Consider the following 19,140-nt stretch of genomic DNA (forward strand, 5'->3'; position numbering starts at 1 on the left):
CCTCTGATGCTGCTTGGCCTGCTGTGTTCATCCAGCTCTACACCTTGATTACAGTCACATTTTATTGCCATGTTAATTTAAGTAGGAAGCTCCAATCAACAAATAATTTTTCATGCCATGAGGAATGTATGCATATCATTGATGAGGTATTTCTATTCAGTATTGATGTATTAAATATCAATAAGCTCACTTGTATACATCCATTATTCAATTAATATGTCATGTATTATAAAAGCTCAAGAGAAAGTCATCACTTGTCAACAGATGCCCAGAAAATCTGTTTGCTTCTTGACAGCCTTAAATAACTTAAAGACACAACAGCCAGTTGTGGGGCAGCACAGTGGCTCAGTGGTTAGCACTGCTACCTCACAGCGCCAGCAATCTGGGTTCGATTCCACCCTCAGGTGACTGTCTGTGTGGAGTTTGCACATTCTCCTCATGTCTGTGCGGGTTTATTCTGGTTTCCTCCCACAGTCCAAAGATGTGCAGGACAGGTGGATTGGCCATGTTAAATTATTCTTAGTGTTCAGGAATGTGTAGATTAGGTGGGTTACAGGGGGATGGGTCTGCGTGATGCCCAAAGGTTCAGTGTGGACTTGTTGGACCGAAGGGCCTGTTTCCACATGGTAGGGTTTCTATGATCTATGAAATACAAAAGGCATTTGCAAATAATCTTCAACAGATCAATCTCTATTTCCTTGCTGCATTCAAAACTATAAAGCACAAGTCAGGTATCACAGATTAACATTGCATTTGTCTTTAATGTTCAAAGAACTGTACCCGAGTCGGATGACCATCTGAGGCCACTAGCTGTCCCTGAAATTTGCACGTGCTGGCCAACTGCCTTTTGGCACTTCCTCCATGCAGTTATGCACCTTGATGGCAGTCTGGTCGTTCAGCAAAAAGACAATGACACACAGGCTGGGAAATGTTGCAAGGAGCTCCCTCTGCAATGTTCTCCCACAGCTGAAATTGGCAGGAAGGAAACATATTGTCAGTCAGTTGAAATCAGACCAGGAAAGACACTGCCTGTTAGGAGAGGTTGAAGAGAGGAGGCAGTGCCTGTCAGGTGAGGTTGGAGAGAAGAGGCAGTGCCCATCATAGAGGAAGGCAGGGGATTAAAAAAAGTGTAAATTCAAAACCAGTGAGAAAAATGATGAAGCTGCAGAGCAGGGTAGCACTTTGAGTAAAAATCAGCAGAGTTAGTCACGAAGGGTTGTTATCAAATAAAAGTAGAGAAAATTAAAATAAAGTTTTGAAATAAAGCACTATGTTTGAATGTACAAAATACTCAGAATAACCAGAGGGTGCTGAGACATCACTCATTTGCATTCTGGGAGTGGACTTCGCAGTCGGTGTGGGGGTGAAGAGCACCATGGATGAACCTGGTGTGCAGGGAAGGTCAGCCCTAAATATTACATTTCTGCAGTGTTTCCATCCGTCCTTCCTCCTCTAATCAAAAACAAAAGAGAGACAAGGTTCAGAGGAGAGGAAGGTTGGCAGCAATAGTTCCAACAGTAAAGAGTCTAAAGAGCTTCTGGAAACTGTTGTTGCTGAGTTTTGAGATATTGTTAACGGAGTAGAGAGCAACAGCAGCTTCAATTTAGCATAAGAAGTATTTGACATTGTAAGGATTAATTAAGTTAAAGAGGTAAGACATGGCAGGAGAGCTCCAAGTCGTAGTGTGCTTCTCTTGCTCAATGTGGGAAGCTGGGCACATTTCCAGTGCCTGGGATCTGCATGTGTGGAAGAACTGTCTCCAGCTGCAGCTTCTGGAATCCCGAGTTTCAGAGTTGAAGCGGTGTCTAGGCACACTGTGGAGCATTTGCAAGGTGGAGAATATTGTGGATAGCACGTATAGAGAGGTGGTCACACCACAGACTCAGACTCGACGGGCAGGAAGGGTGACTACCAGGCAAAACAGGAGTGCTAAGCAGGCAGTGCAGAAATCTCCTGTGGCTACTCCCCTGCAAAACAGATATAACGTTTTAGATACTCTTGAGGGGAATGGTCTCTCGGGGATAACAACAGCAGCCAAATTCATGGCACCGTGGCGGCTCTGCTGCAGAAGGAGGGAGAAACAGGCATAGAAATGCTATTGTTATAGGGGAATCATAAGGGGAATAGATAAGCCTTTGTATGGGCGCAAATGAGAGTCCAGGATGGTGTGTTGCCTCTCTGGTGGTAAGGTCCTGGATGTCTCAGAGCATTTGGAGGACATTCTGGAGGGAATGGGTGAACAGCCAGTGTTCATGGTACATGTTGGTACTAATGACATCGGTAAAAATGAATGATGTCTTAAAAGCAGAATATAGAGAATTAGGAAGAAAGTTGAATTGTAAGCCCTCAAAGGTAGTTATGTCAGAATTACTACTGATGCCACGAGCTAGTCAGATTTGAAACAGCAGGATATATAGGATGAACACATGGCTGAAAAGATGGCGTGGAGGTAGGGTTTGAGATTCATGGGGCGTTGAGATTGGTTCCGGGATAAGTGGGACCTGTACAAACTGGACAGGTCATACCTGGACAGGACTGGGACAGATGTCCTTGGGGAGGGGGGGACGTTGTGGTGGTTACTTGGTAGAATGGTTTGGGAGGGTTTAAAATAGTGTGGCAGGGTGTTGGGAACCAGAGGAGGAAGGCAGTAGATGCAGAAATTGACGGAGAGGTAGAAACCAAGGCAAATATGACTAAGAACAGGCAGGGAAATACTGCTGAAAACAACAGGAGAGGTGGACTGAAATACATGTGTTTCAATGTGACGAGTATAATAGGCAAGGTAGATTAACTTAGAGCTTTGGTTAGTACTTGGAACTATGACATTATTGCGATTACGGAGATTTGGCTGAAGGAAGAACAGGACTGGCAGCTGAATGCCCCGGGATTTAGATGTTTCAGGTGTGATAGAAAGGGGTGCAGGGGTTGCATTACTGGCAATGGAGTATCTCACAGCTGTACTGAGGGGGGATACATCAGAGGACCTGTGCAGCGAGACAACTTGGGTCGAACTTAGGAATAAAAAAGGTGAAATCACAATGCTGGAGGTATACTACAGGCCTCCCAATAGATAGCAGGAGATAAAGGAGAGAAAATGTAGACAGATTTCAGAAAGATGTAAAAACAACAGGGTTGCTGTGGTGGGTGATTTTAACTTCCCCTAGATTGACTGGGACTCACTTCATGCTAGTGGTTTGGATGGTGCAGAATTTGTAAGGACCATTCAGGAGGATTTCTTTACACAGTGTGCAAACAGTCCAACCAGGGAAGGGGTTATACTAGACCTGGTTTTGGGAAATGATCCCAGCCAGGTGAGTGAAGTTTCAATGGGGGAGCATTTCAGGAGTAATGGCCATAATACCATGAGTTTTAAGAAACTCATGGATAGGGATAACAGCAGTCCTCGGGTGAATGTGTTAAATTGAGGGAAGGTGAACTACAATATTAGGCAGGAACTGGAGAATTTTGTTTGGAGGCAACTGTTTGAGGGGAAATCCACATCAGACATGTGGGAGAATTTCAAAAGGCAGTTGGTGAGAGTTCAGGAGTGGCACATTTCTGCGAGAATGAAGGATAGGCATGTAAAGTTACATGAACCTTGGATGACCTGGATGTTACAACCTTGGTCAAAAAGAAAAAGGAAGCATACGTATGGTCTAGGAGGAAGGGAATTGATGAAGCAATGGAAGTAGAGTCTTTGAATATTTTTATGATTATAAGTTTTAAGAGGTGGATAAGAGGTGAAAGATTATCACAGGTAGGCAACAATGTTGATTTGATGTTACAAATGATTTTATTAAATGATGGAGCAGGCTCAAGGTACGGAATGGCCTACTCCTGCCCCCCACCGTTCATATATTTGTATGCAAGCTCATAATCTGAATAAATGGGTTATGTTGGGCTAACATACTGCAACTAATGGCTTTAAATAAGGAACAGCATGTGTGCATATTCCTGCGCTGACTGAGGTTACCATGAAGAACTATCCTTCTCAACCTCTCCCCTCATCTGAGGCATGAAAACCCTCAGCTTAAACTGCCACCAGTCATCTCTCTCTAACAAGAGAGCAATCCTGTGATCCTATGGGACTGTGGCAACTGTACAGACTCTGTCCCTGGCAGCTGAGAGCCTGTTACCTTCTCAGGAATTTCCCAACATTTCTACCAATGTAATTTGAAGAAAGATGTGTAACTGATCTCTGAGGTTTGAATTCCTTGCCAGTGCAATTGTCGCAATTCAGCTAATTCACACTGAGCCTTATGACAGCTGATTATTATTTTTCTGTCATATATAAGTACAATGATCAGGAAAATGTCCTTCAAAGCAGAATAAACCTTTTATTTAATGGACTTATCAATTGTTTGACAAACAGATCAAGAGCAATTTGGTCTATCTGCTGCGATTATTACAGAATGACACCATTATACTCAGTTCTTAAAGTTCATTAAACATTCAAGTCTTTGTAATTTTAAATCAACATGGGCTAGGCATCCAAAAACTGCTCATTCTCCAAGGAACAGTGCAGTGTTCAGTGTCTTCAGGAAAGGTCATGATCAAAAAGTTAGCAATTGAAAACAGTATTCCCTGTGAGCTATCAATCTGGGGTCCAGGATTATGGTTATGATAAAGGGAAAAGTTATCGATATCTTTCTTAATGCAAGTGCTTAGATAACCAGATATGGCAATAGGTGTTGCAGTGAACATCTCCAGCAATCAGACTACTCAGAACAGAAATAGTTAGAAACTTGTTAGTGTTGTACTAACAAGATCCAGTTTTGAATACCTCTCTGAGTACATTTTATTCTTGACCCTGAGCCCCCTCATCTGGTTGATATCCAAGATTTCCAGTTCCCTACATTTGCTGTCCCTATTCATCAGCCGAGGAAGGTGACGGGGGTCACTGATTCTATGAGCCATTTGAATGGAGGTGTACATCCATTTCACCTCCATGTACCCTGCCTAAAACTACACTCATGCAAGGAACGTTTTGAAGATGAGGATATGACTGCAAAATAAAGGCCACTAACAGCAGTCTATTAAGCGATGGTAGTTTAAAGACTTTGCTGTCTCAGTTGTTTGTTAAATTTACTATAGTTTAATTAATTGGTGTTCTTGCAAACCCTTCCCAATTCTTCAGAGTGTGATCCTTGAGAGATTTCTGCAACCCATCCCTTTGGCAATATGTTTCCATTTGCCTCCATGACTAAGCCCTCCAGAGTCACATCTGTGAACCTACATGCTCTTTTGAATAAAGACTGATGCTAGCATGTTTTATGCTGCTTAATTGTATTCATGGACTGTGTTACTTCCATCGACTGAAGTTTCCATCAGCGTCCCTTTATGGATTCAGCTTACCATGGGTCTCTGCATGTTGGGTGTCTGTACTGTAATTCTGTACCTGCTTTATATTGCTTGAATGCTCTTACTCTAAATCTGCTACATCTCTATCTTCACCTTATCTTAGAGCAATTCTCCATTCCATTCAGTAAGGCTTATAAAATCATACATATTTAATATACAGAATACTGATGACAGCTTTCTAGTACAATGCTTCTATGCCTTTGTCTTCAAGTCCTCATAGCACGTTCATGTCAGAGTAACATCGTCATGAATATCATCATTATCTATTCATTTCCCACTATATCAAAGAAAGGGAACAATTTCCAAATATTTCTGTAAATAGCAATAGTTTTCAAAACCAGGTTATGGGCATTAATCATTAGGATGTAACTAGCTGATGAAAAAAAAACTCACATTGCATCTTGACCTCTTTTCAAAAAAGTCACAATGTCTGTGTGGTCCATTAGCTACATAGTTTAGAATATTTGATTGATCAAGAGCAACTAAATGGCAATTCGGTCCATCAAAATTTCTCCTTCCAATATTACAATTGTTCCAACTCAGTCTTCAAAGACTTTTTGAAAGGTTTCAAAACCTTTCACTGCATTGCCTTCTTGGAAAATCATTCTGAATTTGTATTGACAATTTTAACAACTCTCAAATGTTCTTCTCACAAATTTACATTAGATCCTTCGATCTTACAAACACAACCTGCTCTGAAGTAATATTTTGCATTCACTTTTTCTATGCTGTTTAATATTTCATGTACCCAAACATGGTTCCTTTCACCTTTATCACCGTGGAATTTAAATATGTAGTCACTGCTCATCTTGTTTAATCTTTTTGCTCTGCTCCATTGTGTGCATGCCCTATTTAAAGCATATAAACTGTAATGGATCATATAGATGAGGTTTTCTATCAGGGTCTATCAGGTCTACTGTTATATACTTGTACTGGAAATGAGCTTGAGATTCAGAGAATGCTAGCATTGGATATGCCTGACTTAAGCACTCAGGAGTTGTATTAAATATTAGTTTGGAGACAAAGGATTTTTTTCCAAATATTGTAGCCATTAACAGGTACACAGTCCCTTGGGTGGCTTGTCACGTTGGAATCTTAACCAAATTCTTGCTACCTCTAATTTCGGACAAATTCAAATACAGTTTGGATTTAATGCTCAATTTGTATTGAATTTTTTTTTCACCAGCTCCACACCTTGCCTGCCCCAAATTGAGTCTTGATTTTCCAAGGAATGGAATTCTCATGCAGATTGCAATTCGGGCCCTACATTTTTGATGAAAGGAGGAAGCTCTGCATGTGTAAGAAGGGATTCCATTTGGGTTCCCTCAGAGATGAAGAACTGTGCTTCCTTCCTATCAGTTGTGCAGTCAAATACTCTACCACTGGGCTACACCCTTCTTTTGGAGCACAGAACTGTAAGAGGAAGGTAAAGCTCCTATCCCTTTCCTAGTAGTCAGTTCCTGTATTCTGAAGTGTAAAAGTCCAGACAGCCACTTTGCAAGCTGCTGTCAAACAGTAAGTTAATGAGTTAAGTGTGAGGTTAGGATGCTGGGAGTGTGGGATGCCAGATGGCTATTGGGGAAAGGGTTCCAGGTATAATGCCAGGTGATAAGATGACAGATAAGAAGGGTGCCAGCTTGGGAGGGATAGGATGTCAGGGTAGGATTCCAAATGTTTAGGGGCCAAGGCGCCCACTAAGTAGGGTGTCAGATGGTTTGGGTGCTTGTTGGGGAAGATGTCAACTGGGTAGTGGGTAACATGCCAAATGGATATGGTTCCCGGGCATAGCAAGATGAGTGATCAAGTGCTTAGGGTAGGACAAATGGGTGAGAGAAATCAAGCAAGGGGTGCATGGCATGAGTTAGGTTGGTCCAGTCGGTTATAGGTGCCAGCTTAGGATTGTTGGATCAGCTCAGGTCCATTAGAATTGGGAGAATGGGAGGGTGCCGGGTTAGGTCTGGCTGTGGGTGGGAGTCAGATCAAGTCCAAAGATGTCGAGTCAGGATCCAATGGTGTAGGGAGAATGTCAGTGCAGGTCAGGCATGTTGGTGGGTGGGGGCTATGGTAAGGTTTGGTGGAGAAAGGGAGAGAAAAGGGTTGGCCCCCAGACTAATGTCATGGTGGAGGGTGGTGGAAGGGATCTAGCACATAAGTAGTTGGTTTTGTGTGAGTTAAGTACCCAATCTGTTTAGTCGTCACTCAGGAGTTAGACTTTGTAGTAATAGTCTAACATCTCCTAAGTAAATATTTTACTAAATTTTATTGGAACTTTAGAAGAAGGAGCAAGGCAGAGAGTACTCAATGAATGGCAGGACATTAGGAAGGAACAGAGGGACTTTATGGTGCTTGTCCAAAGATCCCTGAGGTGCCAGGACATGGTAATAGGGTAGTTAAGAAGGCATTCAGGATGCTTGCCTTTGTCAGTCATAGCATAGATTATAAAAGCAGAAAGGTCAAGTTGGAGCTGTGCAGAACTTTGGTTATGGTACAGCTGGTGTATTGTGTGCAGTCTGGTTGAAGAATATGATTGCACAGGAGGGCGTGCAAAGGAGATTCACCACAATGTAACATGTGCTGCAGTGTTCCAGCTGTGAAAACAGGCTGTACAAGCTTGAGTTGTCTTCTTTAGAGTGGAGAAGTTTGAGGGAGGACCAAATAGAGATGTACAGGGTTATAAGGTGCATGGACAGGGTGAATAGAAAACAGCTTAGTCGTAGGGTCAGTACAAGGAGGCATAATTTTAAAGTGAAAAACTGGAAGTTTAGAGCAGATTTGAGGAAAACCTGTAATCCAGAGGGTGATAGGGGTCCGGAATGCACTTCCTGGAAGGTTAGTTGATGCGGGAAACTTCAAACCTGTAAAAAGTACTTGGATGAATGCTTAAAGTTTCATAACATTTAAAGTTGTAGGCCTAGTGTGGGAAAGTGGGACTAGTGTAGATTTATTGTATTTCTGTTGATACAGACTCAGTGGTGGGAAGGGCTTCTTCTGCGCTCTATGATTCTATGTATCAATGAACTAATTCAGGTATTTGATTTTTGCGGAGATTTTTAGAAGGTTCCAAGCATAGGAGACTTGCCCAGCCGAATCTCCAATTTCCTGAGCAATTCCTTTAGAGTCTGCTATCTTTGCAATTCCACAGGGTCCCCATGCACAGCTCCTATCTAAGCTGTAATAACGACTGCCTGGTCGGCGGAAAATCTGGGCTCATATATTTGTTCCCACTAAGATTGCTGCCACTGCTTCTTAAGAAATGTATCTTGAGATACTGACAATTATCCAGACATCAACCTATGTAGTCAAAAGGCTACGTACTTTTCTTTGGGAGGCAATGATTACACATGGAGTTCTATTTCCCAGACCAAGATCAGTTGACTTCAGGCCTTATTCCTGTGCAACAGCTGATTACAGATTAGGAATCCTCACATGTCTCCAATGTACAAGCCCCAAAGTGGGAGGACCCGACACAAGTGTACAAGATTATGAGAAGTATGCACAGGATACATGAATATAAAACAGCTGTTCCCCTTCATTGAAGGGTCAGTAACAAGGAGGCATAATTTTGAAGTGAAAGACAGAAAGTTTAGAGCAGATTTGAGGAACACCTCTGTCACCCAGAGGGTGGTAGTGGTCTGGATTGCACTGCCTGGGAGGTTAGTTGAATAGGAAACCTTGGCCCAAATATGGCAGACGGTGGAAGTTGAATCAATAAAATTCTGGAATTAAGAGTTCAGTGATGACATGAAACCATTGTCAACTGTCGGAACAACCTTTCTGGTTCACTAATGTCCTAATAACCCGATCTGGCCTACATGTGACTCCAGACCCACAGCAATGTGGTTGACTCTTAACTACCAGAGGTAAATTAGGCATGGACAATAAATGCTGGCCAGACAGTGATGCCAACATCCCATGAAAGAATAAAAAAATCCTACAGTGAGTAACTCACTTCCTAACACACCATAGCTTGGCTACCATGCATAAGTGAAGAATAGCTGGATGACTGCAACTCCAACAACACTCAGTAGGCTTGACACAATCCAACACCTCACCCGGAAACTCTCAGTAGCAGCAGTGTGTACCATCTACAAGATGCACTTCTGCAACTTCCAAACTAGGAAAAGGTCAATAGATTCATGGAAGCACCAAGAGGTAAAAATCCCTCTCCAAATTATACACCATGCTGACTTCTTTTGCTGTTCCCTCACCGTTATTGGATTAAAAAAAATACCTTCATAACAGCATTATGGGTGAGTTAAACTCCAAGGCCTGCAGTAGTTCATGAAGGCAATTCAACACCATCTTCTCCAGGGCAATTAACGATGGGCAATTAATGCTTAGTTTGCCTATGACACTAACATTCAATGAACGCTGGGACAGCAAACTGAATAACATCAGTAAAAATTATGAACATTGATAATTAACAATGTGAAATAATAAGATTTGATTGTTTCTAATGAACACCTCAGTTGTAATTATCAAAGATCCCATTTTACTACCATGACCACTTTGGCTACACTGCAAACATACCTGCTGGTTTTATTAAACTAGCTTGGTGATGGCCATAAAGAACTGCCTTCACAGAGCAATAGAAAATAAAAAATTCAGAGGTGTCATATTTAGAGTTCAGATATCTGCAACTGCCAAGCAAAACAGATGTAATACCCAGTGGGCAAGAAGAAAAAGAACTACTTTTTAAAAACTGTATTATCATGTTTTCTTTGTTTTTTTCTAAACAGGCTTTTGATGGATTTAAACTGGCTGCCAACAAACATAGAATGGGCCATTTGACTGCTTCTTTAAATTTCCAAGAATTATGAGAACAAAAGTAAACTCAACATCTATCTGGAATGTCATACCTCCCACTTATGTGAACATTCCAGTCAAACCAACATAAAGGAAATCCAGACAATGCATCTCCACAGCTGGCTTACTTTGAAAGAAAACAATTGAAAAACTATTGATTTGGTACTAACAGCTCCTCAGTTATTGTCAATGGCAAACGATGGGTTCAGATAAGGTGTCGTCAAAGCAATCCTGTTTACTAAGGTAACTCAATGCAAAATGCCGTTCACATGTTAATTTTGAACAGTTTTAATTATATAGCTTTGAGTTGTTCTTGCCTATCTGCTTGTAACACCAGAAGAGAATCTTGTATAGGCACCTTCAGACTTAGCTATCACCTGTCTCTGTTCTAAAGCTCACTCAAAATGTTGATTTCTGGGAAGAATCCTGTGTTTCTGTGTGGATAATGAACCAATTCCCATTTTACCATGACTGTACCTTGAATTGAAATTGAACTTTTTCTGAACACCTGCAGAAATGACTTCTATTCACAGCCAACTGAAAAGACTTTCACTGGACATTGACTTCCTGAACTGTTAAATTCATGTGAACTGATGACAATATCTTTATGTGATTTGTAATTTGTAGATTAAATCCTTTCTATTCTCTGCGTTTCCCACCTTGTATAAATTTGCACATATGTTTATGTACTTTGTGTGTATTTTTGTCTGTGCTTGTATGTCTGTTTGTATTGAATGCATGTCTGTGTTTGTTTGTATGTGTGTGTGTTTGTGTGTGCATGTGTACATTTGTGTGGGTGTTTAGGAAAATACCATTCCCGTTTTTAAATGGGAAGAGAATAATTAGGAAATAATGGAAACTGCTGTTTCAGACAGAAGTGCAAAACAGTGGGAATAATTCAGCTAACACTGCCTTCTTATATGTGACAATGTGTTTGTTACATCCAGTGCATCAAGGTGTTGTACTCTCCAATCTGTCTCCGCCTTCTGATAGTTTTACATATAATTTGAATAAAGATGCTTGGTGAATCTCCTTGCAATCAATTTCTGCTGTAACACCAAGGGATCAAATGTTAGACTGCAAGATTACTGGTCTATAAAAATGTTTGCTTTCCTTTGGGGTTTACTTCATATTTACCTGTGACTTAATTATATATCCTGTTTAAACACAAACTACACAGATCAGGGTTACAAAAGAAAAGCTGACACAACAATATTTTCATTACACTGGATGAACCAAAGTACTCTGTACCCAATCTTCTGAAGTCTGGTCACTTTTGTCATGTAGGAACCAAGGCAGTCAATTGGTGCACAGCAATTTTCAACAAACAGCAATACAATAAACATCAGATAATCTGTCTTTAATCTGTCTTTCTGAAATTGATTGAGACAGAAGACATAGAAGCAGAAATAGATGAGTCAGCCCATCCACTTAGCTCTGTTGTTCAATGAGGTCATGACGGATGTGATAATCCTCAACTCTATTGTCCTGCGTTTTCCCCATAACCCTCGATCCCTCGTTGATTAAAAATCTATCTCAGCCTTGAATATACTTAATACCCCAGCTCCAATGGCCCTCTATGTTGAAGAATTCCTCAGATTCATGACTTTGTGAGAGAAGAAATTCTTCCTTATCTCTGTCCTAACTGGGTGATTCCTCGCTTTGGGATTATATCCTCTGGCCCTAAACTCTCCCACAAGGCAAAACAACATCTCCACATATACCCTGTCAAGTCCCCTCAATATCTTCACCTGTCAATAATGTCACCTACAATTCTTTTAAACTCCAATGGGTACAGGTCCAATCTACTCAACCTCTCCACATATGACAGCCCCTCCATACCCAGGATCAGCCTATTGAACCTTTATTGGACAATCTCTAATGCCAGTATATTCTACCTTATATAAGCAGTCCCAAAACTGTTTACAGTATTTCATGTATGGTCTAACAAGTGCCTTGCATACTTTAACCAAAAATTCCCTACGTTTAGCTCCATTCCCTTTGAAATAAAAACCAACATTCCACTTGCTTTCCATCTTACCTGCTGAACTGTTATGCCAATCTTTTGTGATTTATTCACGAGGATCCAATTGGCCAGGCCAGCTGGAATATCTGCCCTGCTCTAAGAAATATTGCCATGGATGTCTTATATACAAATAAGCAGGTAGCTAGAACTTTAGTCTAGCACATTCTGTACCGTGCTGCATTGTATTGTGTTACAATCTCTGTAGAGATAGATATTGCTGGGAAAGTGATTTGTACTTCTAGTGTTTTTTATTCATTTATTGTGGGATCATTCGTCAGGCCAGAACTTATTGCCCATTCGTAATTTGCTCAGATAGTAGACAAGAGTTAAACATATTGCTGTGGGTTTGGAGTCACATGTCAGCCAGGAAAGGTAAGGATGGGCAATTTCCCTCCTTAAATACAATAGTGAACCAAATGAGTTTTTCCCAACAATGGAGAATGGTCATTATTACACTCTTAATTCCAAATTTTCATTCAAATTTCACAATCTGCCAAGGTAGGACTCAAACATTGGTCCCCAGAACATTATTTGGGTCTCTGGATCAATAGTCTAGTTCATAATATCACTAGATCATTGCCTCCCCAGACTGCTAGCTGAAAGAATGACATGATTTTGTGCATAAAACTTTGACTGAAACAAATTAATAAAAGTGTGAGACAATTTTTATTTTGTAGGCAACTTATATTTTAAAGCATTCAAAGAAAAATCCCCCCTTCATGCTTAACATATATCAGATGCTTTCAGGAATTAGACATTATAACAAAAATTTTCACTCAGTTTGTAATGGACTCCTGGTAATCATGCTCGAAGGATTGAAAACAACGGAAGATCTTTAAGTATCCTTGTACTTTTCAGATTAAAAGGTTTGGTTCATGCTTGAAACAATTGGTTTAAATTTCCATCTGGAATAACCTAGATGTGCGGCATTGCAGTAAAAGTAGGTAATGCAGAGCGCCAATCTTTCATTTTTGCTTTAACTGTATGTTTTCTCTTAGAAATGGTCAACTCAGCTGTAACAAAGTGTGTGGCTGAAGGAACACAGCAGGCCAGGCAGCATCAGAAATTTGGCGTTTTAGGTTCAGACCCTTCTTTAGAAATGGGGAAGGGAGGGGAGCTCAGAAATAACTAGAGAGAGGAGAAAGGGTGTGGGGCTGGGGAAAGTCAGTGGGTTGGTGATAGATGAGTGCAGGTAGGGTGTGGTGGGGATTGGTCAGTGAGGTGGGAGGGGCAGATAGGTGGGAGAGAAGATGGACAGGTTGTGTCAGGTCAAGGAGGTAGGGATGAGACGGAGAATTGGACATGGGGCGAGACCGGGGGGTGGGGAGATTTTGAAAATGGTAAAATCCACGTTTAGGCCATTGGGCTGTAGGCTCCTGAGGCAGGATAATTGGCCAATCCCCACCACTGCCTACCTGAAATGATTGTTTTCAATCCTTTGAGCATGATTACCAGGACTCCATTACAAATTGAGTGAAAATTTTTATTATAATGTCTAATTCCTCAAAGCATCTGATATACGTTAAGTATGCATGGGGGATTTTTCTTTGTATGCTTTAAAATATAAGTTGCCTACAAAACAAAACGTGTTCCTCCAGCTCCACGCTTTGTTATCTCTGATTCCAGCATCTGTAGTTCTTGCTATTTCAACTCAGCTGTATCAGATTTGAAACAAGTATTTTGCATCTGAAGCTGGCACAACTTGGAAACGGACAGAGAGAGACAAAGCTGACACCAATTGCAGCGGAGACTAGAAGCAGCTTTGGGAAGCAGAGGGAAGGAATGAGAGGGATTAAAGTCCATGTTTGAGTGACAAACTCCATGATCATTAAGGGGTGAAGGAGATTTGTAGGGGTCATCTAGCCACGTGCAAATCGAAGCACTGAACAAAATCAAAGTGAATTTCTGAGAAATGTGGCACATTTTGTTTTGAACCCAGGAGAAGTGAAGGAACTGCAAGATCCTGGAACATATTGTAAACTCTTTTGTGGAAATAAAAATGAAACAGCAATGTTGAAATTTCAAGTGTACATTTTTACAAAATATAGTGCTAAGTTAATGCATTAAGTTAATTATTTAATGCACGCATAATTAAAACTTGTATTTAAGATATTAAACATTGTGGCTCAATTCTTTCAGTTAATAACCAGAATCTCAGTTTTTATTTGAAAAGTTATTGGTATCCCTTAACATGCCGTACTAAATAATTTAATCATAGAGGTCTGTACTTGAATGAAAACTTGGAAGCAGTGGAAGGTGCGGGGTTATAAGGTGAGGAAAATAATGGCATTTATTTGGATCACTCTAGTTATAAACTGCTTTATATGTGGTGAACTTCTTAGGTGTTTAATATCTCTATGGTCTACAAACAGAAGTGGTCCTTCTTCCTTTTATGGAACTCCACTTTATTTGTGTTGGTCTGGCAGAGTAATAAAGCTGCATATTGGTAAGAACCGGAACTATAATGAAAGAGTATACCCACTTGAGATGATCACAAAAGAATGAAGCGAGAAATTGTGCATTTTAATGGCACAGAGCGTAGTTTGATTGCAAAATTATTGAAAAGAAATAAATGCTGAAGTAGAAACACCAAGCAGCATTCTGAGATGCAGTGAGGCCAGGAGCAAAGGTAGAACAGAGCTAAAAGTAGCTCAGTCAGTTGGGAACCAGATCTCCAGCCTATCCTGCATCACAGCTGTTTTCCCAGAGGTTGGTTGGGTGTTTGAGCAGCAGTCATTTAAGCCAATTAAATGAGGCTATGTGGGATTTTCTTGTCAGTCCCCAGGACCCCTATGCTAGAGGAACCAGCGTAAGTAATGGAAGCTGCCTCTTGGTAGCAGATCAGAGGAACAAATCTTGAGACAGCCTAAGAGGTCGAACCCAATTGCCTCCACCACAGTGGGCTCCTTGTATTTAGTAATGCTGGAGAGAAGGGTCCCTCCATCTTGAAGAACCTCTCGCTGACCATGCAGGGCAGGATATGGCACCACTCAAACTGGAGGCTCACTGGTTGACTCTTTCATTTTGGGAGGCCACTCACCAACTCTGCTTGGACAGCAAGCACAATGTCTGGCCAAAAAAAATTGGAAAGTGCACTTTTACTAGATAGTGCAGACTTCAGATACACATTTCATTTGTATAATGGGATTCAACAGCCCAGAAAGGAATCCTGCTCATTGATTCATTCAGAAGAAAGTCAGATAATTGCTTGAAAGAGAGGGACATAAAGGTGTCATGAAAGGAAATGTGGACTGGAATTAGACAAGGAGCCTTATTGAATAAAAGTTGTGGTCAGGATGTCTTCATTTTCAGCCAGACAATATAAAAGTAACATATCTTTTCCACAGATCCAACCACATTCAGAAATTTCAGATCGATTGTTGTTCTCAGTTAATTGTTACAATATGCTGGTGGCAGAATAACTGTGACTCATTATGAAAAAAATAAAATGAACTGTCTGTTGGCAGAACACATGCCAATCGCAAGAGGGTCTTGTAAACAAATAGGTAATTTCAGTAATTGCTCTTCACCAAATGTGAAGCAATTAAAGTTAATTACATGCTTTAGATTTAATTCATCAGATAATAAAGTTAATAATGATCTATGTTAGCTCCCTGTCCCCCAAAAGATTAAATATAAAATCTTTGGCTTCAGTTTTAAAATCAATGCTTGATTCATTACACTCTGTATCAGAAATTAATGTATAATCTTCCCTCCCCCATTCCCAAAACACACATATAGACACACACGCACACACACACACACACGGGCACTAATTTTCAGCCACCATTGATAGCAGAACCTTCAATAAATTGAGACCCAATCTTTGATATGCCCATGCTGAAATTGCCCAACAACTGCCATCTGAAATATAGCCAAATGAAGTTGGGCTTGGGTGGGGTAAAGCACTGCCTGCCACCTCTTCATTCCACCACATTGGAACTTTGGGGAATGGGTGTGAGGGGGATAGTTTTTGATGAGGTGGCGATGATTTGGAAGCTGTAGTGGTCGGAACCAGGTGGATTTTATTGACTATGAGATCCTTGATAGGAGTTGTTAACCTGGGACAATCAAGGAATTCTGGCTGACAGATATAAACAGGGGATTCAGAGTCTCTTGAGTTCAGGGACTGACTCTGAGCTGGTTTTCCACAGCTCATGTACTGTGCACATACAAATAAAGGGTGACTTGGTGATGGGATACCGGCCTCTGTGAAAAAAAAAATAAACAGGGGATTCAGGGTCTCCCTTCTTCAGGGGCTGACTTCAATCTGGCTGGCCACAGCCAGTGTACTGTGCCCTTGCAAATAAAAGGGTGACTTTGTGACAGGATACCAACCTCTGTGCAGTTATTTAGAAGTCTTGTAAATCACTGGTGTTTCGGAGGTTCAAACCATGATTGCAAGCAGAAAAATTATAAAAAGTGAGCAAAAATGGTGTTAACTCTTTTGAGATGCAGTATCCTGAATTTTGCCTATATTTATTAAAGAGAGTGATGGCAGTGCTGTGATTGAGAAATTTAAATGACCATTTGATTAGACTTTTGGGTTTTGTGATCACAGATACCTAGTAAAGGCAATCAAACATCTGTAAGCAATTGTCACATAGTTTTTTTTAAGTTTGTTAAGAAGTAGCAGTTTAGATATGATACATCAGTTAATTAGACAAATAAAGGAATTATATGACCCAGGACAGATGAGACTAATCAAACAATCCCAGAGTTATTCTGTAGAATAAAGAAAGAGGTGCTCAACCCCTATGGTTTGGAATGATGAGGTTTTCAATCCTGATGTTTCATAGTTTATGCTTGCCGTTTTTTCTCTTCCCTCAATGCTTCAGTCTTCTCCCAAAAAAGGTGATGGTTCATTTCGCTTCACTTTATCACATTCTTACTTCCCACTCACCTGTATAGATGCACCTGATTTTGTGATGGCATTCTATGCTCTGTCAATCACCTGTCTGCGCCCTCTTGGTCCCATGACTATTCATGATGCCAGGGTGACTGTTGTCCCCTTACCCACTTCCATTTGAATGATAGTTGTCATTCTTTCTAAGATCAAAACATCCTAACCTCCCACATACCAGACTGATAATAGATTACTTTGGACCTGATAAATATTAGATGTAAGTTCAATATAAGATTTGACCTCATTGATTCTAGTGGTATTTCCATCATTTTCAGATGCAGTGATTTTGTTTTATTTATAGAAGGTTAGTTGTTACTGTATTATAGTTTAATAGGTCTCTTACGCCTATGCTGGAAATGATAAAAATGGAATCTTAAAAGAATTCAGTTTTAGAAGAGATCTGAATTTCCAACATATGGTGGGTTATCAGCTGGATAAACAGCATTGTAAATGCAGAAATGGCTTCAGATACATTAATATAGACTGTATGGATAAGATATCATTCCTAATTGTGCCAGTCTGGATAAAACACTATTCTGTATTGTACAAAATTGAAAGATTACTACACTTGTTTCAGTGTTGATTTTATTCATTCTTTACGTTTCAACAAAGTGGTCTATCTGGATGCTTCAAAGTTTTAGCAGATGTAGACATTTTTGACTGTCTTCAATAGCACTAATGGATTCTGGAGTACAAAGTTTATTTACTCAACTATCTTATGGAATTGGCTTGATGGCTTCATTGCCTTTCAAAGCACTAAACGGAATCTGAAATACTGAGTACATTTATTCCACTTTCCAGAGAAATGTAAGTTTGCAGTTTCTGACAGATTTATGAGCTTACGATGAGGTTTTGTTTTGGTCAAGTGGCTATTCAGCTGATATTTATTTATTTTGATAGCGTTAAGATTTTTGAGATATTCTTATGGTGGATTGGATGCTTAGCCAAGTGATTTTTTTTTCTATTTTGACAGAAGAAAAAGTTTTTCAATGTTTGTGAATATTATAATAGGGCTAGCAAATTCTGCTTCCAACGTATATAATATGATCAATGATTTGGGCAGCTAGATGGTCTGTGGGAAATGGTAGGTGAGAAGCTGAAGGGAGTGAAGATGCATTGAGGTTTTAAGGTGATGCTCAGGCAGGGTTTTGCACTGATCTAAAGGTGCAGTTTTACTTAAGGGAGCTGCTGATGATAATGAAGACCTCGGTCAATATTGATAGTGAAGAAAAAGACTTATTTGGTCCATGGCCTCCCTTGAAATTCACCTGCAGACCAGGTCTGCACAATATCTTACCTGTCACTACAGCAGGGAAAGAGATGAGATCACCACATTGGCATCTCCGACCCCCAAACAGCACCTTCAATGAGAAAATTCTGTCCTCCACCTCTGAAGCTTTGTTTTCTTCCTTAGACCCCTTCTTAAAACTCATCCGATCAACAAGACTTTAGCCAGAGCTCTTAAGCACTCCTTTTCCTGCATCCAATTTACCTTATCCAAATTCAATTTGGAATGTATGCCAATGGCATTATATCAGTTCTGTGTGTCATTTTTGAATTTAGAACTGCCAATTATCTCTACTTCCCTCACCAAACCCACACAACCCTTTTCAAAATTACACATAAAAGGTTTTTTTTTCCCCTGGGAATACCTGATAAGGCTAAGGTTTTAAAAAATACTGTGTTCAAATTCTGGAATTTCTTACTGCAGATTGGAAATGGATAAGTATTACATATGAATTAGATCTCAGTGAGATCGAGAGAGAGTGTGAAAAATTGAAAGTAATGAGATTTAACCCAAGCATGAAATGTTAAAAGTTACTGAGTTAAACACAATCTTTGGATTAAAAAATGGTACCTAGAGAGATTGCAGCATTTTAACTTCTATAGAAAACCTTTAAATTGCAAAGTGTTTGAAAAATAAAGCCATTTGTATTTTTACTCATTAGCATAAATCATGATAGCACATCATGTATGTTCAACAGTGGAATGAGTCAGGCATGCTTATTTTTTTTCAGGCAACAACACCCTTGTGTGCCAA

This window comes from Rhincodon typus, chromosome 6 (assembly GCF_021869965.1).
Source record: "Rhincodon typus isolate 14 chromosome 6, sRhiTyp1.1, whole genome shotgun sequence".
In the NCBI taxonomy this organism is placed as follows: Eukaryota; Metazoa; Chordata; class Chondrichthyes; order Orectolobiformes; family Rhincodontidae; genus Rhincodon; species Rhincodon typus.